This window comes from Oryzias latipes, chromosome 20 (assembly GCF_053564925.1).
Source record: "Oryzias latipes strain Hd-rR chromosome 20, Olatipes_Hd-rR_3.1".
In the NCBI taxonomy this organism is placed as follows: Eukaryota; Metazoa; Chordata; class Actinopteri; order Beloniformes; family Adrianichthyidae; genus Oryzias; species Oryzias latipes.
This window is the reverse complement of record NC_136256.1, coordinates 22,702,918-22,720,136: the sequence shown is the minus strand read 5'-3', so window position 1 is coordinate 22,720,136 and position 17,219 is coordinate 22,702,918. Positions and strand designations below refer to the sequence as shown.

Here is a 17,219-nt window from a genome sequence, read left to right as displayed (position 1 = left end):
GTTTGGTTTTTCTGGTATTCTTGTATCATGGATAAATATTTTCCAACACTATAAAAGCACAGACGCAACAACAAAAACAAACAAAAACCCACCTATCAGCCACCCAATATGTATTTTAAATTTAAATTTAGATCACAAAAGTTCTTTAAGACCCACTCCAACCAAAGTTTTTTTTTTGGGTGTTTTTAACATGTTCTTGCAGCATCATGATGGAGGACATATAAAAAAGAATTTAAGTTTAAAACTGCTATTTTGAGCATTTCTTTATTCAAATCATCGTGACTCAGGAGCAGATTAAAAAATGCCATCTGAAAAAGCTCTGAATTGTGACTTTGCAAATGAAATGGGTAGGCCGAAGTCTCCCTGCTCCGCTCCATTCTGGTGCATCCACTTCCAGAAAAGTAGATACATTAACATTCTTTGTTTTCCTTGACTGAGCTCGGTACTGGAAACCACTTGTTCCACCACATCCCAGATGTGCTCTACTGGGTTGAGATCTTCAAACTGTGGAGGTCATTTGAGTCCAGTGAATGTATTGTCAAGTTCAAGAAACCAGTCTTAGAATATTCCAGCTTTATGAGATGGCGCCTTATCCTGCTGGAAGTAGCCATCAGAAGATGAGTACACTGTGGTCAGAGAGGGACGGACACGGCGAGCAACAATACCCACGTAGGCAGTGGCATTGTAATGCTGTTCAATTGGTATTAAAGGGCCCAAAATATGCCAAGAAAATGTCCCCCACACCATTTCACCACCAGCAGCCTGAACCGTTGATACAAGGTAGTTTGGATCCATGCTTTCATGTTGTTGATGCTAATATCTGACCCCATCCGAATGTGGCAGCAGAAATGGAGACTCATAAGACCAGGCAACATTTTTCCAATCTTCTATTGTCCAGTTTTGGTGAGCCTGTAAAAATTGTAGCCTGTTTCCTGTTCTTAGCTGACAGGTGTGGCACCCAGTGTGGTCTTCTGCTGCTGTAGCCCATCTGCCTCAAGGTTGGACTTGTCAGGCATTCAGAGATGCTCTTCTGGAGACCTCAGGTGTAACCAGTGATTATTTGAGTTACTATTGCCTTTTTGTCTAATCAGTCTAGCCATTCTCCTCTGATCTCTGGCATCAACAAGGCATTTCCACCCACAGAACTGTCCCTCACTGGATCTCTGAAAACCCTAATGATGGTTGTGGGTGAAAATCCAGGCAGTGCAGCAGTTTCTGAAATAGTTCAGCCCGTCTGGCACCAACAGCCTTGCCACATTCAAAGTCACTTAAATCACCTTTCTTCCCCCTTCTGATGCTCTGTTTGAACTGCAACAGATCGTCTCGACCATGTTTAGGTGGCTAAATGCTTTGATTTGCTGCCATGTGATTGGCTGAGTAGAAAATAGCAGTTGGGCAGGTGTGTCTAATAAAGTGGCCAGTTGAGTGTGTGTCCTCCATCATCAGAAAAATGCCACAAGAACATGTTAAAAACAATAAAAACAGGATTTTCATTGGAATGGGTCTTTAAAAGTTTTTCAAAGCAAAATAAATGAATCATTCTGACATTTATTACCGTAAGTAATGCAAAGACCTCTAATAGTTGTTTGTTTTGATTAGTATAATAATACACGTGTTTTCTGATTTAGGATTCAGATCACTTATATTGACTTTTGACTTTGTTGATTTATCAGTGGGTGTCTCTTTTACAACATCCTTAATTTTAAATCTTGTTAAATATTCCAGCATCTAGCGAATGCAGGATGATCAGATCAGAGCTATGTAAATACATATGACAATATCTGAATTTCTAGCTTTACACTTTGGCCTTATTTAACACACATGCTGAGTGCTTTACTCAGGCAGTTCGATCCATTCACAGGTAGTCGATTGCACCACTCACATGTGCACCCTTATGATAATAGGTCCTTTTAGAGTCATCTAATTCTGATGATGAATTGGACTTCCATGGAAAGCCAAAAAGGAGTTACTGTGGTAACCGCATGACCTGTCAATCACTTGCAATCAGCCTTTTTTCTCTGTTCATTGCTTGATGCGTCAAGATTGGGACCTTCTCTGTGGGGGGCTTCAAAACACTCAGAGGAAATGAAGAACCGTGTTGAAGTTCTGCGGCTGATGTTTGGAAACTTTGTAGAATGTGACCCTTTGGCTTTGGATAACTCAGAGCTGAAAATTTGACTTAGCCGTGACATTGTGGTACCTTGCTCCAGCTGATGGCACAAGGACACAAAGGCTTTTTGTTCCTGCAGGGGTAACAAAGAGCACTCCAAAAATATGACTCTGCATGAAAGGCTTGTTTTGAACCTCGGCAGTGTCCTCATCAGCTACACAAACACCATGTGCGTCTGACAAGAGCGGCTTTTGAGAAAAAAAAAGGTCACATTAAGAACAGTGGATCATTTAAATGCTAATGCTTTGCATGCGTGTCCTATTTTGCTCTACGCCTGCTTTTGTGAACATTGACATCCTCTTTAAACCATATTTTTAGAAGAAGCTTCACAAAAAGACCAAACGGTTTATGTTTGATTAGGTATATTGGTTGTTTTCTTGTGGTTTTGGGGTTTGAGCAACACTCTTTCACTTACTTTTTACAAAAGCACTCTGGCAGCAGTTTAACATTTAGGAGAAGTGCAACTAATTTACTGGGCAGGACTATGAACTGTGGCATTACAACCTCGAAGAAAAGGGGAAAAGCCATATAACCCAAGCACACAGGCTCTAAAGATCTTAATTCCCCATTAGTTCCTTATTCTCCTCAGTGACAAAGACAGGGCCCTTTCAGTCCTGTGTTCCCTCGCATACCAAAGTCATTCAGCAGAGGAGACCTTTACCAAGAGCAATGCTCTATTCAAGCCATGTTAATTACAATTTTAAACCATTATTTGTTTCAACACCTGGTTAACCTATTCAGACCTGTTTAAATCCTCTTTATTATCCCAGGTGTGATGGGAGGGCACTGAGGAGTGAAAGGTTCCTCTGTGTACCAGGAACATAATCAAACCAGTACTACATAGTCCTGAATGGCTTTTGGGATAAGATCAGATGTTACACACTCCAGTCCTCAAACAAAATGGTGCTAGGTGGATTATGTCTGAAAAGAGGATTTTGTCAAGGATGTGTCCTCAACTTTTCTTTTTGCTGCAGTGTAGCATCATGAATAGTGCACTGCTTTTTCAGCAGCTGTATTAGAAACAGACAACTCAATGGCAGGCTTAAAAGCAATTGGCTTTTGTTGTGGATTTCCCTGCATATATTTGTGTTGTGGTTAAAGGCTTTAGGACCAAGGGGCCATGCTGCGCCGCGAGGATGGATGGTGTTTCTATTGCAGGACTTGGCCACGGAGAGGTCTTATCTTCTAAGCTCCTTTTCTTTCTGCAGCTACTTTGAAGCTGTTAATAGTTACTCCATCGTCCTCTGTCCATTATGATGACATTAACAAGGCTTTACATGGGAACTTGACCCCTGCGGTGTCTTTCTTAGCATGACCACTCATTCCTTACCTGTCGTAGGTACTTGCTTGAGGATGATCCCATTTCAATAGGAAATATCAACAGTGTGGCATAATAGGACAACATGATGGGAAATGGGGGGAAACACATGAATAAAGGGAATATTACACCATTAAGAGATTTTTTTTCCCCCCCTACACTTGAAGCTTTTTCTAATTTGGCCCAGCACCTTCATCCACATTGGCCAGAGGCTGTTTGTATACACCACCCACTGTGTGGTTCAAATATAGCACAGGCTTCAAGATAGAAAAGGATAGCCATACAAGTTCTGATTAACGAATTAACACCCCCTAATGGCCCTTCACCATCCTCCCTTAAATGGATTAAGGCTCCACTCAAACACTTTCTTTTGCACAAAATTTAATTAAGATTTAGATTTGGTTTGAACATGCCAGAACAGATTCGCACAGCATTCATGATGTACTTCAATTAAGGAGCAAAGCATCTTAAGCTGCTTCGACAATAATTAGACTATCTCCTTTTTTTAATGGTATCTAATTATGCTTTATCAGTGTGTAATTTAATTTCTTTGCAAGTTATGACAAAAAAAGCCAAAACTCAGACTGTCTCTTTAAACACTGAGGTAATCTTTGGGCACTATAAGGTCAGCGCTTAGTAGCTGCAGACATTTATATAGTAAATGTGAATCCTATTCTTTTTCTAACTTAGGATATGGTCAATTACTACTTTAAAAATGTGCTAAAGTTGGCATTTTTCATGGATTTCCAAACAATGCCATGTTTATCTTGTTCTCTATGTTGACTTCTGGCCTCTCAAAGTTGTCTCCCATGTTTTTGTATAGTGATTTAAAACAACAGAATGTCCATGCCCAGCGTTAATTTACTCAAAACAGCAGGGGTTGATGGCTCGGCCACTGACCATTACACAGTAGGACAGTGGTGTCCAGCTGACTGTCCTTTTAATCGACAACAGCAGGCCTAAGGAATTTAACAGCATGGGATTCATCATTTTTTTCCCCAGAGCAAATAACGTTTATGGAAGATTTACGAGTCGCCAGAATTGTCTGCGCTTTCGGTTCATTCAATTAACGGCTGTGAATGTCTTGGTTAAAAGAGGCGACAAGACAATTGAAGGAGTCGTGTAATTATTTTATCCCAGCGTTATGGAAAACCTCTTCCCATGCTGGAGTCCCTGGACATGACTTGGTGATGTGAGGTAAATGGGTTAAAGCAGCGGGGGTGATCAAATGTGCGCCTCTCCCAGAGATGCTCGCCCCCAACATCCAGCATCTTCAATGTGAATCAAACACCTGCAGGACTGCAATTTCATTATATGGAAAATGTGGGGAGTACAAGGAAAATTAAATAACCTGCCTTGAATGCATGATTATTAAGGGGTTGTATCCTTTAAGGTCAGACACAGCAAAGAATACAGTCAGTCTGGGTTCAAGCTATCCCCGGTTCAACCCCATCCACAAATGAAAGTTTTCAACACTTTTCTGTCGCTTGCAAAAAAGCTGGGGATTGGGGGACTCAGTGAAGACTGTCCTGCAGCCAGGTTTTCCCTCTTGTTTTGTAAATTAGCTGTGAGTAATGAATTCTGGGAAGCTGTCCTGCTGCTGGGTTGTTTCCTCGCTGCCGGTCTCACCCTCGTTCCCCTGTCGGTGTTGCCTCCCCAAATCTGTCCTGATGCTCCTAGTCTGTCAGAAGGCGCCCCGGGGGGCAGTGTGATAGTCCCTTCGGCCGGCCCCCTTTCTCATTTCTGGGCCCAAGCCAGTTGAACCGTGTAAGTCCCTGCCATTGCAAAGAGGGTGACCCCAAATGGGATTGACATGTCGCAGACCTTGGATGCTAAGCCACCAGTCCAGTGACATCAGTTTCCACTGGTGGTACAAAGACTACCAGCAGGATGTTAGGAGTAAACATTCAAAATCAGACAAAAAAAAAATCCTACAAGAGAAAATCACCCCCCCCCCCTGTCTGATTTTGATGTGTAAATAAGAGCTTACCCAAATAAAATGCTTCTAAATTCATTTAGTACCAGATTTTCTCTGTGTGAACATCAAAGAATACCCTCCGCTTTCTTGTTCCTCTGCACGGCTACACTTATCCTTGTCTCTGATAAAAAAGCCTTGGCTATGACGACCACATGAGTCCCTGGGCGCACATTAGGGAGCCTGGGGGGTCCCTAAGTGTCACCCATGAAATCAGAATGTTAAGGTATGAAAAATGTGGGAGGGACTGCTAGTAATTCACATTATTGTTAAATGTTCATCCTCACTGGTGTTGACTTTGGCTTTATCGGGTGCCGCTGCCAAAGACAACGACGTTACTGCCACATCTTCAATCTGTTTCAGAAACTTAGAAATGCAAATAAAAAAAACATAAATGTCCTTCAGTCTGACTTTGACCCCTAACATTTTTACAAGATCTCCCCATTAAAGGTCACACTTTTTACACTTAAAATAAAGACTCAAAAACTGTCCGAAAGGTTAATTCCATTAAATGATACATGGGAAAATTTTCTAATTCTAACATCAAAGGTCAATAGTAATTTCTCTGCAATATTCGTCAGACAGAAACTGCAGGACATCCAATCTTTTTTACCGAGACGTCATACAAAATCCATTCTGCAGCTTCAACAGGAAGAGAGAAAAGAACTTCTCAATGGCAGATTTTGACATACATAATGGCTTAATGTCTGCGTTTGACAGAGATATTGAGGAGAGACGAGTAACTCTTAGCGAGTTGGCGTGGCCCAGAAGCTTTTTTCTGTCACAGCTGATGACAGCAACTTTCTCCATGCAGATTAAATTGGTGTTTACAGATTTGCCCTGGGTGTACATTTTTCCCCCTGCTGGGATCCACTGGCTGATGATGAGTCGCAGACCGTTTTCGACACTGATGCTTATGCCTCCATCACGCACAACTAGCGGTGGCTTACCAAGCATTCAGCACAACACTGCCACACAGCGCTCTCCACTATGGTACAGTATATGCATGCACTGTTGCCAGCTATTTGCATTTGCAGAGGATGCGACAGAAAGATGAAGCACTGTTTGGAAAATTCAACATCATTAGTCTTGATGCTGACTGAAGACTCCAACTAAAGGTCCCATAGTGTTCTGGAGGATATCAGTTATTTCCTCGTGTTGTCGTACAGCTGAAGTTGTTGCAGCTGGCAAGTGAGGAATGTGCTCAAAGTTTAAAGACACACTGGATTGTTTTCACAGATGCATTCTTTTTTTCTCTCTTTTAAAACTCCACTTCAAAGGGAACTCGGCTCATTTTGGATGGAAGCTTGTGTTTAATGCATGTGAATCCAAGGAGAGATGCGCGGATTCTCACTATCTTGATTTCTTTGATTCATGCATATGTTGTTTGTGCAGCTGCATGAGAAACAGTTTAATGGAATATTAGTGATGAAATTTATAAAAACAGTGAATAAAGAGCTGTATTGCCCTGTGGCCACAAAATAACAATGAATGATGACGTGCTGCAGCTATTGTTTTAAAGGTGCCATGCAAATATTAAGTAGTTTCTTTCATGTAATTTGCATTGATTAAACTTTCAAGATGCAATTGTGGGGCAGAGAATGCTGATTGCCTCAAGTGCTTGATGCAGAATATTTACTCTTGAGGGCACTTGGTTAGTTCAAATTAACTGCACTGAAATAGATCATTGATGGGATAGTTTAGACACGGCTGAGAAACGACTTTTTCATATTTAGGTTGCTTATTAATCTCAAAGCGACTTACTTTAGGGGGAAACAAAAAGGTGTAATTAAGTGTTGGACAAACTTCTGGACCGTCGCCACAAAGTGTCAGCAGATGAGCGGTGAATACTCAGAGCAGCACCTTCGTGTGTATTCATTTCAGGTTGTAAACAGTAGTCTCTGAGCACTGGGTTGTTATCGAGTTGTGGCCCCCGGCATAGGATTGATCCACTTCAGTCCAGCAGCAGGGGGGCGGGAGCACTGGAGGGGCTCAGCAGGGCTCCAAATCAATAAGGTTAATAGATGTGGGGGCCACGCAGTCAGAGGTGTGCAGCCTGGCATTTTCGGTGCCAATGAGGAAAATTCCTGATGACGAGGTGTCTCTTTTGGAGCCTGCATTAATGTCAGTCTGATTACCTGCAGCCGGGACGCCAGATACAGTGAGGCACAGGAGGCTGGTTTCTTTAACATTAACTGGAATTAGCTTTGAGGAGGGCCCTTCAGAACGCAGATTTTAACGTGCCACCTCTTCATCCGCTGTCCATTGAGAACAAATTGCCAGCCCCCTCCCATCTTTCCTCCTGACTCTATTCTTTCACTCTGATTTCTATAATGCCAACAGTTTCATAATCACATGATGAGTAATTTCCTCTCATTTGAGATTTAGAGAGAGAGAGAGAGGTTTCATTTAGAAGTGTCTTTTTTTCCCCTTCCTGCTCTCATTTTTCCAGGATTTCTCACATCACATTTTCTTAAGAGCATAATTGAACAAGAGGAGAAGGTTTAAGGGAGGGAAGTAATGATGGCATAGCACAAAAAGCAAAGGTTAAAAGGGTAATGATGAAAACGGAGTGGTTGAAATCTTGTTTAACTGACAGAAGGAAATCAAGGTTCCTTGTGAAAAGACTTCACGTCTTTCACAATGCAGCTTCTCCTTTCGCAATTGAATTAATTTTATTTTATTTCAAGAACAATAACCCACGGTAACAAGACTTTCTGTACAAATGACAGAAATTTACGTCAACGGAAAAAAGTTTCTACTTGAAAATTGATTGAACTGGTAAGACTAACCAGTGCGTTACCTGCAGTTATGCATGCACCTGCATCAGTGTGACCCATGCAGGCTTTACTCCCACCCCTCCAAACAAAACGCTGAAGTCATTTGCAATAAAAGAGTCAGTTGCCTCTTTGCCCCATCTTCCAGGGAAAAAAAAGCCCTTTGCATAGAAAATCAGTTGTCTCTCCCATCATGGACATCATGCCGTGTGGGATCCCATAGAAATGAGTTTTGGCATTGTTGTGTGGAGGCAACACCCCCTCTTATAAATTGAGAAGGATTAAGGGAGAAGAATGTAATAAAGGATAGTCATTTCATTGTGACAGCCATTTTTCAGAGGGGGTTGGGGCAGTCAGAGATTTAAAGGATAATCAGGCCTGGGTTTATTTCCATAACATGCATTACAGTCTGCTTCTTTGAACTTTGCTGCCACTTAGGTTAGATTTGGAGCAGGAAAAGGCAGAAAAAAGCCCTATTATCAAATGTTTAGTGTTTGGGACTTGAGTGACATTTTAGAGACATCTGAGTGAGTTATTAAACCGTTGTGGCTCTTGGAGATTACCATGCATTAATCCAAGCACTTTGAAGTGCATGCATATGTCTGTTTCTAGAGTGGAATTATAGAAACACATTATGGCTTCCAAAATACGGCCAGTGGAGCAAATGATATCTAAAGAATGCACTTGGAGATTTTTTGGCGGTTTTTCCTCACTACCATAAAATGAAATGTCTTGTTTGAATAGAATAAACCTCAAGTGGCAAAAATATTTTGCTTGCCAAGTTTCCCTACGTATGGTATCACTTTTTATTGATCATGAAGTCTGCTTCCACCCAGCCCCTCCTGACTGTTTGCTTAGTCTCTCTGCATGATTGGAAACACTTCAGAAATGGTGACCAGCAGCAGGTGAAGAGTGCTTGAGCTTTGAAGTCTGCGCTCCTTATTGATCCCGTGCATATTCTAAAAAAATCAAAGAGGCCATCAAAGGCATAGCTAAACTCTTTAAGACTCCGCACGCTGCAAAAAAAGGAGCAGCAGTGACAGCGTGAACAAGCAAAGCAGGTGGTGGCTCTTGGTTGGAGAAATCACGCCTCTGACTCCTGTCACGCTCCAGACCGACTGATGAGGCTGCTATTTTAATGCTGGACAGCAGCTCGGCTCCCAGTTAGACCGACACTTGTCTCTTATTAGAGGACAGACTGGCAACTCTGAGAATTCTTTAGTTCAAAAGAATTCACTAGGAGGCTGCAGATGCTTGGCTTCAGGGCATAAATTATAGGAATTTAACAATTAGGCTAATTGGGAAACAAGCATTCCTTACTAAGATGACTTGTGTAGTATGCTTACATTATAAGTACTGGTGAAAGTTTAACTTAACCCTTTGAGGCCAGTTGTATATTACAAACAACTTTGGCCCCAAAATTACCTTAATTTTAGCAGCTATCTTAAAGAAAAAACTTTTGTTTTTTTATAGCTAGAAATAGATTCAGGAATCAGTGGACCAATGAGTGGACCAATTAGGTTTTTAAAAAAAAGGAAGTATTAAATATTGTGTTCCACAAGTTACAGTTGTGGGGCCACTAATGTTTCTTCTTTTTTTTTAATGATAGATTTTCCTATGATGTGTCCCCCTACTGGTTTTTACACATAACAATCTGTCAATCAAACTTTGGCCAATTCAGTTAGTTCACTATTACAGGAACAATATACTGGGTTCAATTTTGCCAATGTTTTAACAGGAATAAAAACTAAAGCTAATAAGCGGCACTGCATTAAAACTTTGAATCAAAATTTGTGGACTTATTCTTAATGTTGTTACCATTTAACTCTAGCTCATTTTTAGTAAATATTTTGTAAGAAAATAAAATGGTGTTGTATTGTTTTCAATATTACTTTTGGTATTTGTTTAATTAAAATCAAGAAAAAGCCACAAAAAAAAACATTTTATCAACAGGGTGGCTAAAATAGATTGTTCTGTAGAAATTCTACTCTAAAACAACTGACTTTTTTTCAAATGATTTGTTTCTTGTTTTGTAAAAACTTGGATTAAAGTTATTGAGTTATTTTTCAAGTGAACATGTACTCTACTGAAGAGCTTAACCCTTGTGCTATCTAGGCACTTTAACATTGGGAGTTGGGTCATGTAGACCCACTACAGTGCGCTGAACCTTTTTTCTTCAATGATTTGTGATCTTCACTGGTGTCCATGGATTACATGAAATCTTTCCACGTTTATCCACCTTTGTCATGGTAGGGAGAACACGTCAAAGTAAGACTGGGGTCATCTAAGATAGCACAAGGGTTAAATAAATGTCCCTACCATAAAACTTTGACCAATCCAGAATTACAATTTTTACTACATCCACTTTAATATTAAATCAGTTATTTTTTATCTTTAAACAATATTTGCAAATCTGTATGAAATAGAAGAAAAACAATTATCCAAACACAAAACCAGATAACTCCTATTACAAAGTCCTTCATTAAGTGCCAAATCTTACGTTTTTGCAGGTTTTCTTAAAAACATCATTTTCCTCCAAAACATTAGTGTCACATAAAGTACTTGAGAACTCATTTAAGTTAAAACAAACTAATAAATACTTTTTAATAAGGTTTAATAAGGTTTGATCAACAAATGCCAAAACAAAAACGACCAAAACAGAGGTGGACAGACCTGTCCCCATTGTGACTCATCTCATTGGCAGCATTCAGTAGCAATCGCCTTAAACATCAATGGCCTTTCTGTCTGGAGAACTGATGATGTCAATGCCTCCAGATGAAGGCTGCAATGGAAACATCTCAGAAACTTCAGGATGAATCTGCATGCCTTCATCTTGGAGCTTCCCGTCTGATGTATGCCTGTCCTCGGCTCTCCTTGGGTGCGCATGGGAGTTATTTGAGCCTTTCTGGGAGCAGCGGGAATCAGCACTGCCACACTGGCTCACTGCTGGATCATTCTCATCGCGTGAGTCTTTGGCCTCTCGTGACTACGCAAGGGTCGAGTTCACGAGAGGCTGATTTAACTCATTCACCGCAGTGCACTGCCACTAGCCACATGCCTGCCAGCCCAGTGATTCTAACGCAACACTAAGTGCTCCTGAAATGAGGAGACAAAATGCCTCTTTGACTCAGTTCACAAAGATTTAATTCTTTTTTGGGGGGGTGATGGGTTCATTTATGCCCAACATTCTCTATGAGGACAGAAACCTCAGAGCTTGTTTTAGTCGTGCTGAAGCTACTGTAAAACTGATAGTGGCTTTCCTGTAAGAAAAAACAAACAAAAGTAAGACCAATCAAGAAAATTCCTTCAGTGTTCAAATGTAAAAGCTTGACTTTAACCCCTTGTACTATCAGACAAAACTGATTTTGTAGGGTTTTTATTAAGGATTGTATTTTGCCATAAATTAAAAGTTTATGGGATAATTTTACATGATAGACTGTAATTTTTATTTAGACAATTTAAGAACTTCCCAAAACATGTAATAATAAAAAAGAACTTTCTTTTCACTACATTGCTTCAAATTCAAATCTTCCCTGAAGGCAAACAAGATCAAGACTGGCTAACTTGTGTGATCAGAATACAAATGATAAAGAGAATAAAGGACTTGTGCAAGATTTGAGTTTTTCCATGCTTAACTTTGAGCTGAGATGAAAAATGTTTCTAGATAACAGTCAGTAATCTTGTGCACAAAATCTTGTTTGTTGTTGACAATTCTATTAGAATTTTGCTCTTAAATCTCTATTGTATTTGGACTTTCTCAAAAAAACTGAAAGATGCTAGACTTGATCAGGAATTACTTTCCGAAATATAGCGATTCAAAAGGAAAAACAACACTTAATGTGATGTGTTTTGTTGAACATCTAAAGCTTTGACCTCATTGGAATATGTAAAGTCCAAAAACCTTTAGAAATTGTATTTTAACACTGATACTTTAGACAAAACTATGTATGACATTCTAGAGGGTAATAGCTTAAATAGCATGATGTAGATTCACATTCAATAACATTGCCACCTTTTTTGGTTTGAGGTTATTGAGGAAAGATTTGTATTTCTTGAAAGTTTTTTTTACAAAGCAAGTTGCCATTTTTGTCCTGAGTTACTTCAAATTACTTTTTGAAACTTGCTATAACTTGTTAGTCCGCAAGCTCACAAGAAAAAAAAAGTAGAAAGAAAGCTCCACCTGGAAATCCACACTTTCTTCTAACTTAATTTTATCCCAAATTGGATGCATTAATATAAATGTTATTAGGGTCAGGTGACATTTGTTAGGGTTAAAAAAAGATTAAGTTTGTACAAAACAAAGTGGGAGTGATGGATGAAACAAACCCTAACTTGTTCAAAGTTCAGCTGCTCACCTTTTAACATCAACTAGGAAGAAGGCACATATCCCACCTGCTTCGAGATCTCTGCATGGCAGCCTGTTAGTTTCAGAGTTTGTTTTAAAAATCTGCTTTTAGTTTGAAATCTTAGTAGTCTGGAGCCTTTGTCTTTAGTTGATCTCCTCTAACCCTTTAGACCCCTCAGGTCTTCAGGTTCTGGCCCTTTAACTACTCCAAAGGTTAGAACACGGCGAGACGTAGGGTCCTCGTCTGTGAAAAAACCTTATCGGATCTGAGAGCTTCTGCCTCCTGGGAGACCCTTAAAACGAAAACCCATCTTTTAATTTTCTGATTCATTATTTTTAATAAAGCCTTTCACAAGATAAAATACTTGTTTTATCCTTTTTTTGTATACATTTTAGACAACAACTTTAAATATTGAACACTTTTATCTGATTTATTAACCGGTATTTAACATTTAGTACCTATTTATTTTCTTTAGAATAGTGCATTTTTTTCTTTTGAATAATGTTTAGATTGGATTTTTCTCCTGTTTTAATTATGTGCTGATGTAGAGTGGGTGTCAGAGGCTCCTGGAAGACACTTTGTATGAAAAGTGCTACAGAAATAAAGTTAACTGATGATTGATACTTTCAATTAGGAAGATTGTGTTTGTAAAAACAAGTTGATGAGGACAAAATGTAAGAGTCGTGTGTTTTTAAATGTCTAAAACTACAAAATGATCCTTGTATATTTTAAGAGATTAGTTTTTTCAAAGGAGTTTTTTAGAAAGTAACTTGCAAGAAAGACAAGAAAAGCTTATCCTGCCTATCCTCAAGAGACTTAACAATAATACACACAAGCGAAGCTATTGACCCATAAAACACTCTCTTTAAGTCATTGTTACTGTCGTGTTTTTATTGGCTTTGTTTCCTGAGCACTCGCATCACTGTAAGTAGCCTCTAGAGCAAAATGTCTAACTGAGACATCCAAGTGACGTCCCAGAAGACTCAACTCACGGGTGAAGTACTGTTCTCAAATTGACTGGGTAAAAATGGGATGCTCTTTCGATAAGGCTGCTTAATTTGGAGACTGAGTATTCTGGTTTCTTATTGTAAGACATCCCATGAGAGATCTACAATAGAAGAAACTGTGATACAAAGGAGATTTTTTTATTCCAAATGTTCTTACTTTTCACATTCTTTCTACTTTGGTGGAACAGAGAGTTTGGGACAAACATCTGTTACAGGAGCCAGTGATTTGTGTCCAAAAACTTAGAAATAAAAACCGCTAATCAAGTCAGTGCAGCAGAGGTTACCCGAAAATGTTCTGTAACATTAAAACCAGTGGGGATATGTGAGGTGTAAGTTTATACTTCTTTAAAACATAATTCCTCCCCAGTGTTTAAGTGAGGAACAATAGGAGCATTTAGCAGGAGCGTGAAAAGGTCTGCTGCCTGTGGCTAAAGATTGTGAGTAGGCCCCCTTACAGGTCACAGAATCCATTGAAATGCATGACATTGGTATTATCCGAGTGTCATAGATGGGGCTAATTAATATTCTATCATAAAACCTCCAAAATGTTGTAAGCAAGATTTTAGAGTGTATTACATTCATAAAAAACAAGGTTTGCCAAATATTCAAAAGGTTTTTCACAAGCGTTGCATAAAAGTTTGATTTTAGCTGAGACATGTGCATTTGTAATAGTTGTCATGTAATAATTCAATATTTTGTGTTTTAGACTTTGCCTAAAAGTCATTTTAAAGGTCAAACAGCATTGTTTCCGGTTCCAGGGAGTTCCAGGGACAAAACAGGTCTGACGTTTTTTCATTTTTTTCACTTTTCCACCAAACTCCATCAGCTGGGAAAGTGAACAGCCTGAAATGCTAATTTCTGCACGGTGATAAATCTGCAGTATGAAATTGTCAGAACAGTGCTCTGGCCCTAAGGCTGTGCGTTATTGCTTTATTCTATTAGCCAGTTATTAACAGCAATCACAGTCAACCCCCACTGCCCCCACACACAAAGCCCCTTTTACATTACATTTATCAGCCGTTGTACAAACGCTGAAAACATATGATGGCAGCCTTCAGAGCTCTGTTTCCTCCGGGGCTTGGGACTTTGAGGGGGGTGGTTCTACCCCTCTGCGGAGGGGAGCTCCAGCTGGCCTGTGGTGCATCTGTTCGCTCTGCTGGCCGGCAGTGACACCACGAGGACCACTTCCAATCTTCTTCAGCAATCAGTTTGCTAGCTTTTGTCAGCATCCATTAAGATAAGTCTTTAAAGTCAAGTGTTCATGCTGAAGTGTGAAAACTACTGTCAAATAGGTGCATGCGGTCCAGATAATCCTCTGCATCTAAACCTGCCACCTCTGCAACCAGCTCAGTGGCCTCTCTCCGTTTCCTCTTATGGAAGCAACAGCCTCCAGGCTATTTACATCGCTATCTGTAAAAGTAATTACCATACTGTTTTATATAAAGCCAAGGCAATCATAGGGTGATAACATGCAATTAAGCAGTGTTCTCTGATTTGAACGCAGGCAATCTTGTGTCTCTCCAGTCCTGAAGATAAAGTGCCCATCTCTAAATGTCAGATTCTAGTGGCTTAATCTGATTAATTTCAATTAATATTCATGTGTCTATCTCAGGACTGTTGCTGTTATTGACAATGACAAATTGAGCCAATTTTCGTCCGATTTTGGACCAGAGACACTTCATTTGGCTGAATGTCGCCTGTATCTCCAGACCAGAGTTTCCTTCATTCTTGGAAGACTCACCGCCACGGATGACTTTTGAGAATGGGAAAGTCTCAGAGGGAGCGAGACGCTCCTTGAGGGGGTGTTGGGCTGTAATTGTATGTCAGGTCATTTTTGCAAATTCCCAGAAAGTGCTGTTGGAAGGCAGTAGGCAGTCAGGGATGACAGGTGAGAGGGGGTTTTGGTTTTTATAGTGTTCCCAGAGAGAGCGGTGGCCTCCAGGGACGATGTGATCTGCCAGTCTTTCCAAGGAAGCTGTGTTTGACGGTCTGCAGGGATGAACTTGTAAATGTCAAGATACTGCAGGTACATGAGAAAAATCTTTTGTTTTGTCCTTTTAATTCACTGAAAGAATTTTTTATCAGGCCTTGGTATTCCTGTATGCGTAAAAAAAACAACCTTGCACAGGCTGCTCAAACGGGAAGACAGCTCTGTCACATTTGAGCAGATTCCTCCATCTTGCCTCAGGGAGTGTGGAGCTCACCGTTTGAAGATTAAAACATCCACTGTCATTTCCTGCTCCAGTGGTCGCTTTAGCAAGAGGAGTGGAGATATGAATTGTATTTTCCACCCCCTTCAGAGCTGATTATCGAGAGCCGGCCTTTCAGCGGCCTCCGTGTTTCATGGTGGTCTCAGGAACAAGCCACCAAAGAGGCGGAATTGGAGGGGCGCAGATCTGCGGCGCGTTGTATTTGTGTAAGCCATTGTTCCAGCTGCACACAAAAAAGTGAAGCATGGCTAAGTCCTTTCTGCTTCCTTGTGTGGCTCTTGTGTGTTTGTGCGCGCAGACATACCAGGTCCATGTGTCTCTCTTTGCAACACATACGTCTGTGTCTGTTTTTATGTGTGTAGGCCCATTGGTGTGACTCTGAATGTGGTTGTTGATGTGTTTAGAGCCTCCATTTAGTCTTCCCCTCAGCCCATCAGTGCGTTGTCAGCAACACATCCAGTAGGTGGAAGGGCCTGGGATAGGACGAGGTGCAGTTGTGGGGGGTTCTAATAGAGCCATCAGTCAAGTGCCTGTCCAGCCGACCATGCCACAAGGCGTTAGCGTTAATGCTGAGCCACACGGCGTAAGCCTTGAAGAACAAGGCTGTTTGTCAAAGGGCATCCAATGTGAAGGAAGTTGTTAGTTAAGTGTGTTTTCGCTGTCACACGGCTGCATGACTATTCCCCTGGAACGCGTTGGTGTGACTGCTTTTTTTTGTGGCATTTACTTGCACTGTGAGGAATATATTATTGCTACAGGATTGTTGAGGTTTGTTGTGTGTTTTGTACAACTATGACAGCTGGTTGTATGCAAAACTACGAATTCTGCTCTTGTGAATGCAAAAAAAATAGTTTATGTCTTTTTAAACAGGTATCTGAATCTTTGCAAGATAGTTTTCCCCAGTTTTACAGATTTAGTACCTGATTATTGAGTTAAATGTCCGTTACAGTAGCATCTCTATGACCACTGCTTTATGAGGCTTTTTTATTTACATGATGGAGTCAGTACAAGGTGAATACAGCAGGATAAAATGGAATATTTGAATAGGAAATGGCCTCGTTAATAATCTTTACTTACCACTTTTAAACCACTGATTATTGGCTGTATCAGTTCATTTAGTAAATTAAGATCTCGAAACCTTTAGAATTTTTTTAATAATCTGTTTTTTCCCATAATTATTGATTATTTTGTATTATTTATGTTTAGAAACCACAGAATCTGGATTAGACTGTTAAATAATGTGCAACGTTTTGATTAATCCATTGAACTATGAGGTCACTGGTTAAGACGCAAAGGTTGCAGTGTAATGAAAAAAAGGATTTTAACATCTGGAAAACCCAATTTTATAAGAGTTGTTTGAAACTTTTGAAGAACTATGACAACAACATATCTTACAAAGGTAATCTCTCCCTATTT

General features: G+C 40.1%; 1 long non-coding RNA gene across 1 annotated transcript in view; it reads left to right on the top strand.

Annotated features, from left to right (window-relative positions):
• Window positions 1–17,219, top strand: part of LOC144988138 (uncharacterized) — a 107,945-nt gene that overhangs the window by 56,077 nt on the left and 34,649 nt on the right. The window lies entirely within an intron of this gene.